At 40.0% G+C, this 17,639-nt stretch overlaps 1 non-coding gene across 1 annotated transcript; it reads left to right on the top strand.

Annotated features, from left to right (window-relative positions):
* The first annotated feature begins 17,211 nt into the window (after positions 1 to 17,211).
* LOC120255448 lies at positions 17,212 to 17,317 on the top strand. The gene has a single exon (XR_005535013.1). It is a non-coding gene; the product is annotated as a small nucleolar RNA R71 (small nucleolar RNA).
* Positions 17,318 to 17,639: the final 322 nt, after the last annotated feature.

Here is a 17,639-nt window from a genome sequence, read left to right as displayed (position 1 = left end):
AAAAATGTGTGGGGAAGAAATCCTATTGAATAATTTAACTTTTAAGAGCAATCATTGGCGGGAGCTAGCCTAACTAAGTGCAGTAAAGACATGTTTTTTTATAAGGACTAATGTCACTTCTAAAATGCAAGTGCACGTCTCGATCAAGTAGTAACGTGTACTGAGGAGCAAGGTTATCGATCCACGAGAAACTCAGAATTACTAGTACTAACTCTAGTCCTGCTATTCAGCCTAAACTAAGATCAATGGTGTCAAATCAAAAACAAAAGCAAGAAAACAATGAGTCAACTAATTGCGAAGATAAATTGACAACAAGTCAAGCATAAGATGGGGCGTCTGGGCATAGACTTCTCCTAGGTTTAAAATGAAGTTCTGGATAAGGTTGCACTAGTTAGTTGCAAATTGAATCAATTGAGAGAGATTTTAAAATCTATTACTCCCATTCTCAAGGGGAGCAATAATTGGTCCTATAAGGCACTGATGCAGACTACCCTACCACAACAATACAAGTAAACTCTTTCTAGAGAAATCACGGGTCCAAAGAATAGATAATCCATCTCTCAAAGAGGTTGCCCTTAATTCCAAATGAAATATTGATTGGAATCTCTTCCTTAAATTTACTCCCTATGATTACATGATGAGTGGAACCATAATGTTAACTCATTGGGGAAAAACACGGGGAAATAATTATCAATCCCAAAGTACCCTATTTTTCCCTTCAATTACGGTATGTTTATATACAATGGACCTCTCGATCATCACACACATACATCAAACTTGAAATTCCATGTCTCGCAATGATGAAATTCAATATAATAATAACACATAATTGAGAGTCTACAACCATTGCCATTAAAAGGATAAATCTTAGGTTCTATTTTTGCCCAAACACCATGAATTTTAGTTCTCCATCAATGGAGAACAATCATACCATCCAAGAGAAGCAATAAAAACAATAAAAAGCATTACAACTTCTTTAAGGTAATCCATCCGGAACAGATGATGAAACCCCATGAGTCTTCCACAAATGCCACAAACAACGCTTCTCAACTGCTTCCTCACCCTCGGAAGAAAACCCCTAGAAGTCTTTTTCTCTCTTCCCTTTGTTAATCTGCAAAAAAATGCTCTCAAAACTCTCAGTAAATCATTTTATACCTAATTTTTTAAAGACCATTTATAGACGTAAGAACCTAGAGATAAAAGGTCACATGCCGTACGGACATCTTACAACTGTAAGAACCACCTGTAAGGTCTTATGTTTGGGTGTTACGGTTCAGCTTACGGCCACAAGTGCTGAGTTGTAAGCTTCTCGGTCTGGTACTTGTGACCTCCCTTATGGGCATATGTCTTGCCCGTATGCTTCTCTATCTCACCCTTATGCACTGGCTTATTAGCTTACTCATAGGTCATAACCCCTTTTGTTTGGGTATTATGCTTTTGCTTACGGGCATAAGTATGCATGTAAGCTCTTCTATCTAAAACTTATGACCATAAGTGTAATTAATATTATAACATTGTAAAATTGTTCTTCATTTTGCAGATAATGAACAATGGAATTTTTAAGAGCCCTATTTATAGGGTGGTCACATTTTCGGATAAGGATAGGTATCTATTGCCATATTTTGTGCAAGTTTATCCGAAAAAGGGATAGGACCAATACATGAACTAGTGAATGATATGAGACGAAGGATATACAATAATTTGAATGTGAAGGACTATCTTGAGGTGTTTATCTAGATGTTCTACCAAGGAACAAGGGTCATTAATTGGGCTCAAGTCTAATAAAAACACTGGAACTATTCAGTGATAGATAGACTGCATACCTTGTAGCCATGATACACATATGTGAGAGGAGAAATTTCATGATATGTGGCAAGTAAAATATCTTCCTTGTAAGTTATTTAAATGAGTTAATGAAAATGAAGTTAAGGTTTTGTTCTTGTTTTTATAATATATATCCTTTTGAAAAATATCCACCTATATTTCTTAACATGCACATATGTATGTATATATATATATATATATTCTTCTATCAATCGAATATCAAATATTAATAAATTCAATATCATGTGAATAATTACACATATTAAATATATCATAGTTTTAAGGAATATTAGGGTATTAGAATAATCATTAATACCATTTCTTTATTAACTCGTACATATTAGGCTAACCATATGTAAATTAGGAGAATATATTTTATCATTTGACTATATTAAACCATCCTTGTATAATGCAATACACGAATGAGAATTATCACCATCTTTAAAATTTCTTTTGGTATCAGAGCTATTGCCTAAATCCCAAACTCTAATTCTAGCAACTGCAGCCATGGCTGAGGAGCAAGCATCAATCTTTTCCCTTTTACTTACATCCCTCTGACAACCAGGGAAGCATGTGCATCTCATATGCTCTGACCAGAGGCAATTATCCTACATGGGCAAGAGCTACGAGAAGAGCGTTAAAGGCGAAGAACAAATTAGGGTTTGTGGATGGCATGATCACCAAACCAGGTCTGACATATTCTAATTTCAAATGGTGGGAATCATGAAACAATATGGTTGCATCATGGATCTTCAACACACTAGAGAAGGCACTCTAGAATAGTGTGACATTTATGGAAGATGCGAACTGGATGTGGGATGAAATGAAACAATGGTTCTCTTAGGGTAATGCACCAAGAATTCATCAAATCAAGTTCGAGCTTAGCCTATTACGACTAGAGGGATGCAACATGGCTAACTACTTCACGCATCTCAAGGCTTTGTAGGATGAGCTTGCTGGATACTCAGTGGTTCCGGAATGCATGTGTGCAGCAGGTTTTGAATTTTCCAAGGAGAAAGACGAAGAGAAAATCCATGAATTCCTTATGGGCCTCAATCACGTGACTTATGGAACCTCTCCCAAACATGAATAAGATACATTCTTTGATTATATAAGAAGAATGACGACGAATCATTACTCGTGGAAGGCAATCCAAGAAGGAAGCAACAATGGTTATCTTTCATGCTGCAAGCTATGGAAGGGATCGTGCTTGGATCAACCTACATTACAAACCACAGTGTGAACATTGTGGGAAGACTGGCCATGAGAAGGCCCATTGCTGGGAGCTAATCGATTACCCGACCAATTAGGAACCAAGGCAAGGACAATAGGGATGGAAGAGCAACTCTAGTTCGGGCAACTCCAGCAACAATAACTCAGGGAGCATCCTCCAGAAATAGTCAGCTGACAGGTGGACACCAATGACGGCTAATTCGTGCCCCACTCAATTAGCCAAAACTGAACAACTGACATAAGGGACCCGAACTCTCACCAATTTTGAATATGAGCAATTGATGTCTCTCGTCAACTCCTTAAAGGCTTATGATAACTCTCAGTCTATTGAGAGTAAGACAGATAAATTTGGTGGTGTGTGGATCCTTGACTTACGAACTTCTGAGTACATGATAGGCCGGATCGATTTTCTAGTCAATTGACAAAAAATACATGGTCCTTGCCTAATCACGACATCGGATGGGAGGAAAACCCATGCCGCTGAGATGGGCATTGTGATTTTCTCGAAAGATTTCATTATTTCGAATGTTATATATATTCCGTATTTCACTTACAATTTAATATCTATTAGGAAGTCAACTCATGATTGAAATTGCTCGGTGACATTTTTTCCTCCTCGATGTGTTCTGCAAGACCCAACCTCGAGGAGATTGACTGGACTGGGTGAATTACAAGTGGGTGTCTACGGCATCGGTTGTGCAAGTGCTCATGGTAATTAGATAACCAACACTAACATGGGGCTTTGGCATATGCTACTCAGTCATCCGTTAAACCGGATTCTTCGTATGATTTCTAGTTTTTCTTTGAATAAAGATTGTGATGAATTTTGACATTTGTCATCAGGCCAAACAAACAAGATCTCCATTTCCTTTGATTACTAATAAAGCAAATTCTTTGTTTGAAGTGATGCATTGTGAAGTGTGGGGTCTGTATCACACGGAGCCTTTGTTAGGAGCATATTATTTTATTACTATTATTGATGATCATAGCCGTGGCACTTGGGGCCACTTAATGAGAAAGAAATCTTCAACATCCCATATTCTCCAAGATTTTTGCAAAATGATTATGACTCAATTTGGACAAATAATAAAAAAATATACATAGTAATAATGGGATAGATTTTATGAGTAAGTCATTGATTGATTTTTTCCAGGCTAATAGCATTATACGTCAAACTACATGTACTTATACTCCTCAATAGAATGGGTGGGCCGAGCGCAAACATCTTCTTCTTAATGTGGCTCGAACTTTAAAAATTTAGGCCTACTTACCTATTCACTTATGGGCCCGCCCCATCAGCCATACACCCACACCCTTATTCTGGGGAAAGTCATGACTCAAAATTCTCTACGGGAAGCCTAAATCATATGATCATCTCCGAGTCTATGGCTCCTTGTGTTTTGCTAAAGTCCTTCTAAAAAGCAATGACAAATTCATGGAATATGTACGTCGGTGTGTCTTCTTAGTATACCCATCCAAAAAGAAATACTGGAAGGTGTTTGACTTAGAGACAGAAGAGCTTTTTATTTCCTAAGATGTGGTTTTTCATGAATGAATATTTTCTTTTCATCCCAATACTACAAAATCAGATTTTCAGCCCAATCAACCTAATTGACCCATTATCATTGCCTGGAGCACACATGATCTCCCTGACTTGGGCTAGCCCGATGTTCTAGCATCAGTACTTGGCCCGCCCATTGCTTTTGTACATCCTCAAGAAGAAGCCCAAATTGTGACTGCCCATGATCTGGCCTAACCTAGCATTGCTTCTGCTTTTCTTCACATGACAGATAGGCCCATTGGGCATATTACAGCAGATTCCGTGCCTAGTTAATATGAGCCCACTGGCGCACTCAACCTTAATGACTATGTATGCTTTAAAGCCACCCCCTTACGCCGGGCTCCATCTATCTCCTTAGGTACGGTCTATCCCATTGAACATTATTTGTCTTATGAGCATTTTACACCTACTCACAAAGCCTTCCTAGATGCTCTAGATTGTGATTCTGAGCCCAAGAATTATAGTAAAGCGGTTAAGGATAGTCAATGGTGTGACACTATGACTACAGAAATTTGGGCCCTAGAAGAAAACAGAACCTGGATCATCGAGTGTCTTCCTCCTAGCAAACGGCCCATTAGTTACAAATGGGTCTACAAAACCAAGCGCTGGGCTGACAAGAGCATTGAACTTTACAAAGCCAGACTTGTTGCTGAAGGCTTCACTTAGCTCGAGGGGTAAGACTTCTATGAGACTTTCATACTAGTTGCCAAGATGACGACGATTCGGTGTTTACATGTCATAGAACTACATTGTAAATGGGAGCTTCATCAGATGGGTGTCAATAACGCATTCCTATATGGCGACCTCGACGAGTAGATCTACATAGCTCACACCGGGCTACTCTTCCTCCGGGCTAGATCAGTGTGGGATCAAAAATACCCACCTTGGTGTCGTGTTGGTGAAGAGACATAGGGTGAAATATCGAATTGCAAATGTTATTTATTTTATTTTTATGGACTCTTCGATTCCTATTAGAGGCAAGCCTCTATTACTAATTACCCTAGACTAAAATCTTCGGATCTCCGGTTAAGGGCTTGAGTACATGTAAAGACAAGATTATTGTTAATTATAAATTTAATTAATTAATTAATTATTTATTATATATATATTTATTTTTTAATATTTTCTTATCGCATCATTGATATATGAATATATAACTTATATATATATCATATATCACTTGCTGTACCTTGTCACTATGTTGCATGCCTTCGTTGCCGTCTTGAGATATATATCTCATTACCGGCTTGAAATTTGAATATTTTCTAAATCAAATTTTACCACTGCCTCAAGATGAGCATTTTTGTCAATCCTTCTCCCCCCTTTCTCTATCCTTCTCTCTTTTAAAGTGTCTTATTCACGTTTGACCCATCGTGGTTGATCGTGGGGGTTACCATGTCAAACACGGCCCATGTCTCCATGACAATCATTTTCCCTAGCACAACTAAAAACTGGGGACTCTATATGCATTCACAAGGAAGGAGGTACAGAAGGCGAAGCAAAGAAATGGATAGATCAACCTTTTTTGCTAGAGTAATCAATATTTGAGGTTGCTGAAGTTTATTAATACATAATATTTACTTTAAGCATTAAGTGTATAATATTCATAATTACTGTTTCTTATTTGGCATACCACATTAGTTTCCAATCATATATATGCATTATCATCAACATGCATCACAGTGTCACCTACTGAATTAATTGATTTTTCTATATTACGTCAGAACATTAGTCTAGACCAGCGAGAAGGGTCACCCATCTGGTTCTCATCTGTATGCATTACTTGATGGCAAACAGATGGTGCCCGATGATGTGATCGACGTCTTTGTTCTCAAGTTACTTGATACTTTGAAGAAATTGCCTAATGTGTATAAGATTACTGCTACAATCACCTGACCAATGGCGCTTGCTTTATCTAGGTAGGAACATTCGCCCGGTGGAATGGAAAGAATGATGCTTTATCTAGGTAGGAACATTCGCCCGGTGAAATGGAAAGAATGATGGGCCCTACGCTGGAAGATTTTCCCGACATAGAATTAGTCGTCATGAATCATTATAACTTACTTATTCTCAACAAAGTTAAGAAGGAGTACTTGTACTATAACTCCATCGGCAGACATGTTTATGATCAAGATGTAATATCCATGGTAATAATAACATTTAATCATTTTGATTTTCAACTTCATTTTTAAATGTGTATTTCATATCTTTCCTTCTTACAACATGCACTGTTTGAAGAGCATTTGCAGAAAAAACTTGGCGTTAGTGAAACTGTGGTATACACACTAACTCATGTGTAGGGTTATCCAAAACAAAGGATGGATAGTTTGGATTGTTCAGTTTATTTGATCCAATTTATGGAGTAAGTGTTGAATGATGAAGAGTTGTATCTCCCCCAATAAGATGTCCCGCATATGCGTCTAGAGTATGTTGCACATATTTGTGGAGGATGGTATTATGCGGAACACTCAGAGGAAGGAGCCAATGGGTGAAGAGGTGCCTGAAATTGACTTAGGAGTTGTGCTTACAAATGATCGTGTATCCAAAAATGTATCTACACATATTTTAGAGATTGTGATTAGAACTGAGGCAACACCCAAAGATGGCAGTAATGACCCAGGAGAGCCTCTGCCCGAAGATGCAGTTAGTGCCCCATGTATGCACAGAGATCCACATAGCCAACCAAGTGAAGAGGTATCTACACCTATTGATTTGGCCCTAACTTCTGACAAGTTAAAAAAAATAATGGTTTCATTTATTCATTTTGAACTGACTATGATGAACATAAGACATTTAAGTTTAACTTGAATATTATATGGAACAACTTCGTACCTGACTTTCTTATTTATTGTTTTGTGCTAATTGACAGGGAATATAATACTTAAGTTTTTAGTGGACTTCCTTTCCCTTGTAATCCAAATAAATGTATTTAGTTTTTAGTTATGATATTTGGTTTTTGTACTTTAAATTTTCTATTCGTAGACCATGTTCAATTTTTAGTTTTGATCTTTGGTTTTGGCACTTTGAATTTACTATTTTTAGAAAACTTTCCGTTTTTAGTTTTCCCTTTTGGTTTTTGGAACTTTGAAATTACTATTCTTAGATCACCTTCAGTTTTTAGTTTTGCATTTTGGTTATGGTCCTTCATATTTACTATTGTTAGATTACATTCAGCTTTTAATTTTATTCTTTAGTATTTCCTGTATATGCTTACTATTTGATGAACCTGTTCAAATTTGTGTATTTTCAAACCAAATTCGAACTTTATATGCAATATATATAACTGCCATTCATTTAATATATGATAGTAATTTAAAAAAAAACAAAAGAGATGCGTATAACATACATGGTTAGTCTGCGATTACTTCATTACATGTAGCCTTGTTATGGTCAACTTTATGGCATTGACTACAATGTAAGTTACGAACACCAAATGCTTGTGATTCAATCCTCCTTTTTCTCTACCGTCCGAGTCTCTTCTTTGAGATAGGTGGACGAATACGGAGATGTCGATCCTCATCCATTGGTTTGTCGTGGTCCGGTAGGGGGAATATTGGACTCTCATAAGTTTTTTTTATGGAATGCGACCTTGTGGTAGCCTTCCATGAAACGATGAACGTTTATGACGGTCTATAAGATTGTGTAGTAAGCATGGTTACAAGACTGTACACCTCCCACCGGCGATAAGAACATGTTCTATTACGTAAATTGACATAGTTGACTTGATTATCAATGACTTCAAAAATATCACCATCAGATTGCCCTATGACTAAGTATCTGCTTTCTTCGATTGTCTTTTCAATCTTCTTGTGAATCTCTGGGCAAAGATGGGTTTCCCATTTCATGCAATTCTCGCACCGCTTGTACATTAGGTTCATCATCTTGAACCTACATACATTGGTGGGAAGTGCACATGAGAGAATAAACACTATTGCTGTGAATGTATGAAAAAGGCATGGCAAAGCCACAATAGTAAACACTACACACATATAGTGAACACTAAAATAACTATAATCTTCAAGAAATACAAAAAAGGAACAACAACATTAAACATTATACACCAAAAGTAAATACAAAACAACCAAATCGCAAAGTATTCATTGTGGTTAAAAACCACATGGGAAAGCCAAAAAACAAACATTAAATAAAGATACTACATGAGAATGTTTGAAAGTAAATATGATCATTTGAAATAGAACAATAACTCCCCATAGTATTCTGATTGAATTCCTAGTATGCATACCTTATCGCATCAACCATGGTACAGACAGGTAGATGTCGTGCTTCCCTAATCCACGCATTAAAAGACTCTGCGATATTCAAATACATCTCACCCCAATGTTGTCCTCTAAACAAGTAATTGCACCAATGTATCATGTTCGACTTTTGAAATAACCAATTATGGGCCTGTGTTGATGCCGCTGATAAGACACCTACAATTGCATTATATTTTGAAGATGTGCATGCATACAAAATCTTGACAATCAAGCTCCAACATTCATCTTTTAATCCTTTCCCTAGGCGGCCATTAGACTTCAAAAAGTTTGCTTGGAGATGTACCGAACAATAGCCATGTAAGGCGGAGGGAAAGACTTTGGCAATAGCATTAAAAAGTCCATTAGAACGGCCTGAAATGAATGTAATAATTTTGTGGTAGTCATCTTGACCATATATTGCATCACCCAAAGTGGAAATGAACCACGTCCAGTTATTGTAAGTTTCATTATCAACAATATCAAAATCTAGATGAAATAGACTGACAACATCCCTTGCGTGTGACCCGCAAGTGCACGGGGTTGTCGAGTAATAAATCCCAGGTGAGTGGGGTATCGTATCCACAGGGAGTAGGGAGTAAAAATACTTAAATTGTTACTTAACCATGTGAAAGTGAACAATGATAGTGTCAATAAAATGTAATGTGAACAAAGATTAAAGAAACAAGAATGAGAGGCACAAGTAAGTAAGAGGTAAGGCAATCAATAGAAGTGGGGTACTCGGACAATGCTCCCCCTAGGATTAATGTTTCAAGTGCAAGACCAACTATTATACTTCCTAATCAATGCTCAATGAGTCATGGAAATCTTTAAGCACACGGTCCCAAATCTAAGGTCAACTGTGACTAACTCTACACTATGTCCCGACGGAGAAATCGCTCAGTGTCAACATCTCACACTGTGTAAAGTTGCATGGAGTTCTAGGGAATCCAAGTGATAAACCCTCTTCCTATGTATAGACCTAACCCTTTGGTCCAGGCGAAAGGCCCCTAGTCACATTTAAGCCCCAGACACTAGAGTCACTTCAACGCTTCACTCTATTGCTCGCGCAACTAAGCCCCAGCGGAGTTCATCCTCTAGAACTTCTCTCTATTGTGACCGCAAAGAACTCAAGGAAATGAAGGTAGGATAAATTGCACCGGAGGAGAAAGGGGACGCTCCGCTACCTCTCGACTCACCCTCTCAACCCTCTCCAATCAAGCAATGTCTAACCCTCGTAGTGTGTCACTCATCTACAACGGTTACCAAGATGGACTCTCAACCCTAGTGTCACTCTAAGGGAGAAATCATTCAATAAGCATTCAAGATTGGAACTCAATTGAAACATTAATTAAGGAAAGCATAATCAAAGATCAATGAAACAATAGCATCCTAGGGTTTACAAAACCCAAGTACCCACTGGGGGGTTTAGCTCTCCATGGAGCACAATACAATCAACAATGAAATCGAAAGTAAAACAAGTGTTCCATAAGAAAACTCCCTCGGTAGTTGTGTCGATGGTCTTGTGGAGTAGCCATGTCTTCTACAAAGGTTCCCTTGCCCGGCCTAGGGCACACCTCGTCTGATCGGTGCCGACGAAAGCTCCCCCAATAACCTTCTTCCAAGTGGAGCGTGCTGTTGAATCCTTACAACCACTTCAAAGATGTGCCAAAAGCCTCTCTAAACCCTAGCCGACGTCCTCTCGAAAGATGGATGAAAGTTGGAGAAAAGGTGAAAAGAAGATCACAAAAATCAGGCTGAATCACGGCTTAAATAGGGATGAAATCGGGAATCCACACACCCCTGTTGATTTTTCCCACGGGCTTGTGGAATTTCCACATGGGCGTGGGGAATTTCCACACGCCCGTGTGGATTCTCTGGAAATCCTTTTTTTGGCCGGCTGTGATCAATAACTGCTACAGTACTTGCTATAGTGTTTTACTACAGTACCTGCTATGGTACTTGGCCAAAACACTCCCAATTCCACACTTTTCATCCAGGCAACAGAAACGGGCACATGTTTATGCCGTAGATCGCACGTCTTCTTTAATCAAAAGCTTCATTGGCGAAAGTCTTGTTATCAATGCACAAGTCGTGATACGCAAATGTGTCTGCCTTTGTGCCCCTCCAACTCATTGTAGTGACTTGAATTCATGGAGGTTGGCACACATTCACTTATCTTGGAGTCCCACTTGTGTCTTCGCGTTTGTTCCTTCTAAGATTCCACCAAATAATGCGTTTACGATCTACTTTTGGCTTCTTTTCTCAATACTTAGTTTCACAATCCTACATGCGCAAAAGAACACAAATACACATGTATTAGCACTTAAACCTGCTAAAAGTAATGCTCAACATAAAGAAAGAACACATCGCATTCTTATCACACAAGCACTTATCAAACTCCCCCACACTTAAGCTTTTGCTTGTCCTCAAGCAAAAAAAAAAATAAAAATAAAAATAAAACATTGAAGAATAGAAGAAGGAAAGATTGAAAGCGCTCGGCCTTAGGTTCACCAAAGCATGCAAGGAGAGCATTCTACAAGTAAGGAAAATTTCAACACTAAATACAAAAAATCAATGCTCTAGCTAAAAACTTGAATAAAAAAGGACAACCAACCTGAGATTGTGTAAGTGTGTGTAAACTCACTCAAGTAAACCCAAAGTATACTCCTTAATGTTCCAAGTATACGGGACTTATTTAACTACAAAACGTAACAAAACAAAAAGATGGTAGTAGCTTCACACATCCTCTAAAGTAGCCCTTTTCGAAGCGGCTGCTAAGGTGGCTTTCACACTTTTGAGGTGGTAGCTCTTTCTACTGGGGTGGTAGCTTTCAGTCATCCCATGAGATAGCTCTTTCTCTCATTAGGGCATAACTAGTATTCGACTTATGAGAGTAGCTTCATACTTCATAGGTGGTAGCTCTTTCCACCCAAAAATACACAACTAAATAATATATCTATTTTTTTCATTATTTTCTTTTTCTAATTTTTTTTAAGGAAAATAACACAAGAAACAAAACTAAGTAGTCCCTTAAACATCGAACTCGAGTTTCCAAAATAGTTTTATGAGCGAGTAGTGCAACAAGTGTCAATCGGGCAAAAATTCCTAAAATTCTAGTAAGAACTAGAGCATGAGAATATTCAATGTTAAAACCTCTCCTAAACTTAATAATACAAGCATTGCAACTAAGGTGAACCGCCATTGGCTACGTGAGCATATATGTCAATAAAAAAAAAACTAGTGTAAAAGATATGCGCAAAGTGAACTCCCCCACACTTAAGATGTACATTGTCCCCAATATACCATGCAAGCACAATAGAAAATAAATCAATCAAGCATATATGTGGGAGTAGTAATTGAAACAATACTCCCCTAACTCCTAGTATTGCGTTTGATGGAGCTAAATCCTTGGGAGTAAAGTTCCAATAGGTTGTGAAGCACACACTGCCCACATTGGCCGTGTCTATGACTAGTCCTCATTTTCCATACTGACAAGACCATCTGCACGCATACACAAGGGGGTTCAGTGAAGCTCAATAAAAACAAAAACAACTCGAGTATATAAAAGATAAGGCAATAAATACAACTTGAGACAACAAAACGAAAATAAAAGATAAACTCAGAAGGAAAATCCTTTCTGAGTAGTGCAGGTCTAACAACAATACAGAATGAAGCAAAAATAACAAGAAAGAAATAGGATATGCATCAAGTGTCAATGTTATCTGCTGTCGGTTCCTCCACTATTGCTGGTGGTGCTGATGATGCACAAGGTGGATCAACTGGTAATGGCATAAGTGATGGTGGTACCGGAGATGCCTGAGGGGTCCTCGATCACAGGACAAATGATGAGGCGACGTCTCGCTCTAAAATATGCTGTAAAGTGTCAAAACGTGCCATGAACTCAGTGTACTGCATAACCTGTATCGCTCGAACCTCGGTGATGTCAGTACGTAGCACCTCCACAGCATTCTCAAGCCTCTCAAAATGATCATAGGCTTGAGACGGTGAAAACATGTGTACTGGGGATGGCTCCTCTGCCACAGGAGGTGCCTTGGTCTCCATTAGTGTTGGTTGAGGCTCGGGAGCGGGCTGAGAAGCCTCGGCATCATCACCCTCACCCTCGGTTATCTCTAGAGCGGCCGTAATCAAAGCATATACTCCGGATTGGACCCTGCGAACCATCCCCATTAGCCTCATCGTCTCTATGCCCAGGGGAGCAGGTATACTCGCCTTCTTGGCCCCTCGAATCGCATCTGGGAGACCCATGCCTATGACTAGTCTCGTGATATATGGGCCTGAGAAAATAACTCCTGCTCTGACATACTGGCTCTGGTGGCGCATGTACTCAGCTAGAATGTGCCCCAGATGAATCGGCTCTCTTTGCACCATGGAGTACAGGTATAGTAGTTCCTGTCTGCTTAGTACTCCTGTGTTATCATAGCACCCGTTCACTGATCGGCTAAGAACGGTGTGGATTTATCTGTATGCTGGCCGAGAAAGGCAAGTAGCCTTGGACATAGCTCATACTGCCCCGCCCTACAAAGTGTCCTATATGCTCTCTGGGGTGTCAGCCTGCCGGGATAATCTATGGGTAATCAATCATACTCCTTTATATCTGTGTGAACCTCATCATACAAGCCCAGATAAACAGAGAACTATGTAACACTCATACTGTGATGATGACCGAGTGCTCTAAACTATATAGTATCGACACTGTCGAATCTCATGTAAGACTGATCAAACTAAAAGGATGAAAGAACCTCTAAAGTGAGCTAATGAATAGCTGGTTCTCGGATACACAATAGATGCCTCCAGCTACCCACAGACAACATCTCTTCGATCTCATCTGCCATGTCTTCTACTAACTGAACTTTCCTGAGAATGCTCATGTCCAAAAATCAGGTTTGACCAAACCTGAGCTTAGACAGCCGCTCAAACCGAGCCTGATGCTCGGGAATAGCAAACTCCATGTGATCCAACTCAGGGAAATGCTCACGTGGACGTTTGTCAGCTTGCTTGTTTGACCGGGGGTCCATTCTTGCAAGATTTGAAAAGAGATTTGATCAAGAATACTCACAGGTTAATGCTGCAGAAATCCAGACGGTTGTGTGGAATTTCCACACACCCGTTTGGATCCACGGGATATGAAAAATGCACAGCTGCACGCTAAGAACTGACAAATACATCATTAAATCGCTTCTACATTAATTCTAAGCATGCATACCCCTTCTAATTGTAGAGACGACACAATATTTACCAGTTTGAACAATTAAAATCAAGAATTAATGAAGAAGAGAAGGGAAGAGGGTTTACCAATGAGTTGAAGATGTAGAACTTAAAATCAGCCGGAAAAATCAAGTAAAATCATTCTAAAATGATGATGCAAGGTCGGGCGAGTGAGTGTGTGTGTTTTCTGAGCAGTTGAGAGTATGAAGGTAGAGAAACTCGAATAGATTTTAAAGAAAACCCGCGACTCTAGAGTTTTTGTACATCCACACGGGCGTGTGGAAATTACCCATGCCCGTTTGATTCCACAGGAGAGACCAACAGGGGCAGACGCACTCCCATGTGCACTCTCAAGAAAACACTTTTTGTCTTTAAATGCATCCACACGGGCGTGCAAAAAATACCCATGCCCGTGCGCCCGACTCACAGGGGCATCCCCACGCCCCTGTGGCTTCTCTTTCCTACCCAAGAAAACTCTAAGTGTTTCACACGCCTGTGAGGAAATTCCCCACAGGCATGGACTTGTATAGGGCCAGCTCACAGGGGCACTCGCACGCCCTTGTGTCTTCTCAGGATGAAAGAGAGCTCCTCTACAGTGATACACACAGGCGTGCGGAAATTACCCACGCCCGTGTGCTTATCACAGGGTCATCCACAGGTGCGAGTCTACGTCCCTGTGTCTTCTTGGGAAAAATCTCTAAGTCTCTACAAGAAAACACACGCCCGTGCGGAAATTAATCACGGGTGTGTGAATCTCACAAGGTTGTTCACAGGGGCGAGTCCACACCCCTGTGCCTTCTCTGGATGAGCTCTCGGTAGAAACCTACGGGCATGTAGAAATTCCACACACCCGTGCATTTTCTCTGGATGCCTTAGGAGAACTGTAGGCTCTACAAAATATTCCTGCACATATAAAAACACTCAGTGCTTACTTCTAGCATGCAAAATATACCAGAAAAAAGCACAAAACATGCTCAAACGACCAACAACTTCGCTATAGACATTTAAGCACACCATAACACCAACTCATCCACAAGAGAATCAAAGCAATGCATCAAAACATATAGACATCAACACTCAACATCTTATTCATGCAAACACTAAACTAACAACTAACAAATGAGTGAATTCTTAGGTTGCCTCTGAAGAAACGCTTGTTTAACGTCACTAAGCTTGACGTACCTTGTCTTAACTCACGGGGGCTCATAGATGAAGGTTTCCCTCTTACCCATAACTTGAAAGCACGATGAGCAAGCCTCTTGAAGGTAGAGGGAGAGTTGTCGAGCATGTTACCACTTGAGGGCTTGTCACCCTTGTTCCTTTCATGCACATCCCCAACAGCCTTGGGGCGTTTCTTGTGGCGTCTTCTCGCTTGCTTCATCTTCCGGAGTATATTTTCCACGATCCCTTAGGTAGTACTTTCTCCTCTAGACCAAGCATCATCAACTCCTCGTTCTCCTCGTCTTGGTCTAGCAACTCCTCGTATGGGTCCGGATTTAACATTTCTTGTACATATTTATCGATTAGTTCATCAGTAGTGTCAAGAAAATATAAAGTATCATCAAAGTCAAGAGAATGTCGCATGGCTTCGGCAAGGTGGTATGTGATCTTGTTATCTCCAACCCTCAATGTCAACTCCCTGCCATCCATGTCGATCAATGCCTTGGAAGTGTGCAAGAATGTCCTCCCAAATATCAAAGGAACATCTGCATCCTCATCGACATCGAACACTACGAAGTCTATAGGAAATATGTACTTGTCTACCTTGACAAGCACGTCTTCAATGATGCCCCTCGGATGTCTCACCATTCGGTCCACCAATTGCAAAGTCATCCGAGTGGGCCGAGATTCTCCTAAGCCTAATTTCTAAAAGAATGAGTATGGCATGACATTGATACTGGCCCCTGAGTCTGCCAATGTCATATCTTCACCCAAATTGCCAATGTTGCACAGGATAATGAAGCTTCCTGGGTCTTTCTTCTTGTTCGGAATATTCTTTTGCAAGACCGCCGAGCAAGATGCATTTAGAATCATGGAGGCACTCTCCTCTAATTTTTTTTTGTTGGTCAACAAATCTTTCAAGAACTTGGCATACCTAGGCATTTGGGATAACGCCTCTATAAAAGGAATGTTGATGTGTAATTGCTTAAATAGACCCAAGAACTTCTTGTATTGCTCATCATTTTGGTCATTCTTCAATCTTGAAGGATAAGGGATTCTTGGCTTGTAAGGTGGGGGTGTCACATCTTTTTCTTTGTTAACTCTTTCCTCAACCTTCACGACCTCCGGTGCCTCAACATTGGTCTTTTCACTAGGAAATTTGCCCTCCACCTCACGATCATTTCTCAAAGTGATCAGCTTCACATGTTCTAGTGGGTTGGTTTCAGTATTACTAGGTAAACTACCTTGTCGCCTCTCTGATAGAGACTTCGCGATCTGTCCCACATGGTTTTCTAGATTGTGCACTGAAGTGGTGTGGTTGCGAAGTGTAGCCTCGCCGATTGGAATCGAATATCAGATGATTGCACAAAATGGGTCAAGGCTTTCTCTAAATCAGACATCCGGGTCTCCAAACCTGACACTCTATTCTAAATGTTCGGGGCTTGTTGTTGTTGAAAACTCGGCGGTGCTATGGCCTTTTGTTGCCCTTAATTACTCTATGAGAAATTGGGGTGGTTCCTCCACCCTTGGTTGTAGGTGTTGCTATACGGATTGCCTTGGTTTCTCATTGCATTACCCACAAAGTCAACTTGCTCATCGAATGAAGTACCACCAACGGCTATTGGGTAATCAGATGGGGCATGTCCCTCTCCACATCCATCACAACTCGTTACGGCCACCAATCTGGAAGAAGTTATAGTGTCTAACTTCTTACTCAATGCCTCCACTTGAGTCGCCAACGATGTAACCAGATCAATTTTATGGAGTCCGGCCACTTTCTTCCTTTCCCTTGCATTCCATTGGTAGCTATTCATGGCCATTTCTTCTACTAATTATCGGGCTTCATCGGGGGTCTTATTCCCCATTGTACCTCCTGTGGCAGCATTTAAAAGCTGTCTTGTACTTGGATTCAACTCGTTGTAAAAGGTCTGAATGATCATCCACTCAAGGAATTCGTGTTGTGGACACTTCCGCATAAGGTCTTTGAAGCGCTCCCATGTCTCAAACAAGGACTCGAGCTCCATTTGAACAAATGATGAAATCTCAATGCAAAGCTTTGCCGACTTTCCCGGAGGGAAGTACCTAGCCAAGAAAGCTTCGACTATCTCATTCCAAGTCGTGATTGATGCTCGCGGTAAAGAATGTAAACACTTCTTTGCTCTTTCTTTTAGAGAAAATGGGAAAACCCTCAATCTAATAGCATAATTCGTAACATCGTTGATCTTCAGCATGTCACAAACTTCCAAGAAGTTTTCAATGTGATTGTTTGGATCCTCATCGGCCAAACCATTGAACTGCACTGACTACTGTATCATCTAGATGAATGCTGACTTCAGCTCAAAGTTTGGAGCTGTAATCGGGGGTCGCACAATGCTAGA

Source organism: Dioscorea cayenensis, unplaced genomic scaffold, assembly GCF_009730915.1.
Source record: "Dioscorea cayenensis subsp. rotundata cultivar TDr96_F1 unplaced genomic scaffold, TDr96_F1_v2_PseudoChromosome.rev07_lg8_w22 25.fasta BLBR01000998.1, whole genome shotgun sequence".
NCBI lineage: Eukaryota > Viridiplantae > Streptophyta > Magnoliopsida > Dioscoreales > Dioscoreaceae > Dioscorea > Dioscorea cayenensis.
Note: the sequence above shows the minus strand (reverse complement) of the source record. Positions and strands in the feature narration are given on the sequence as shown.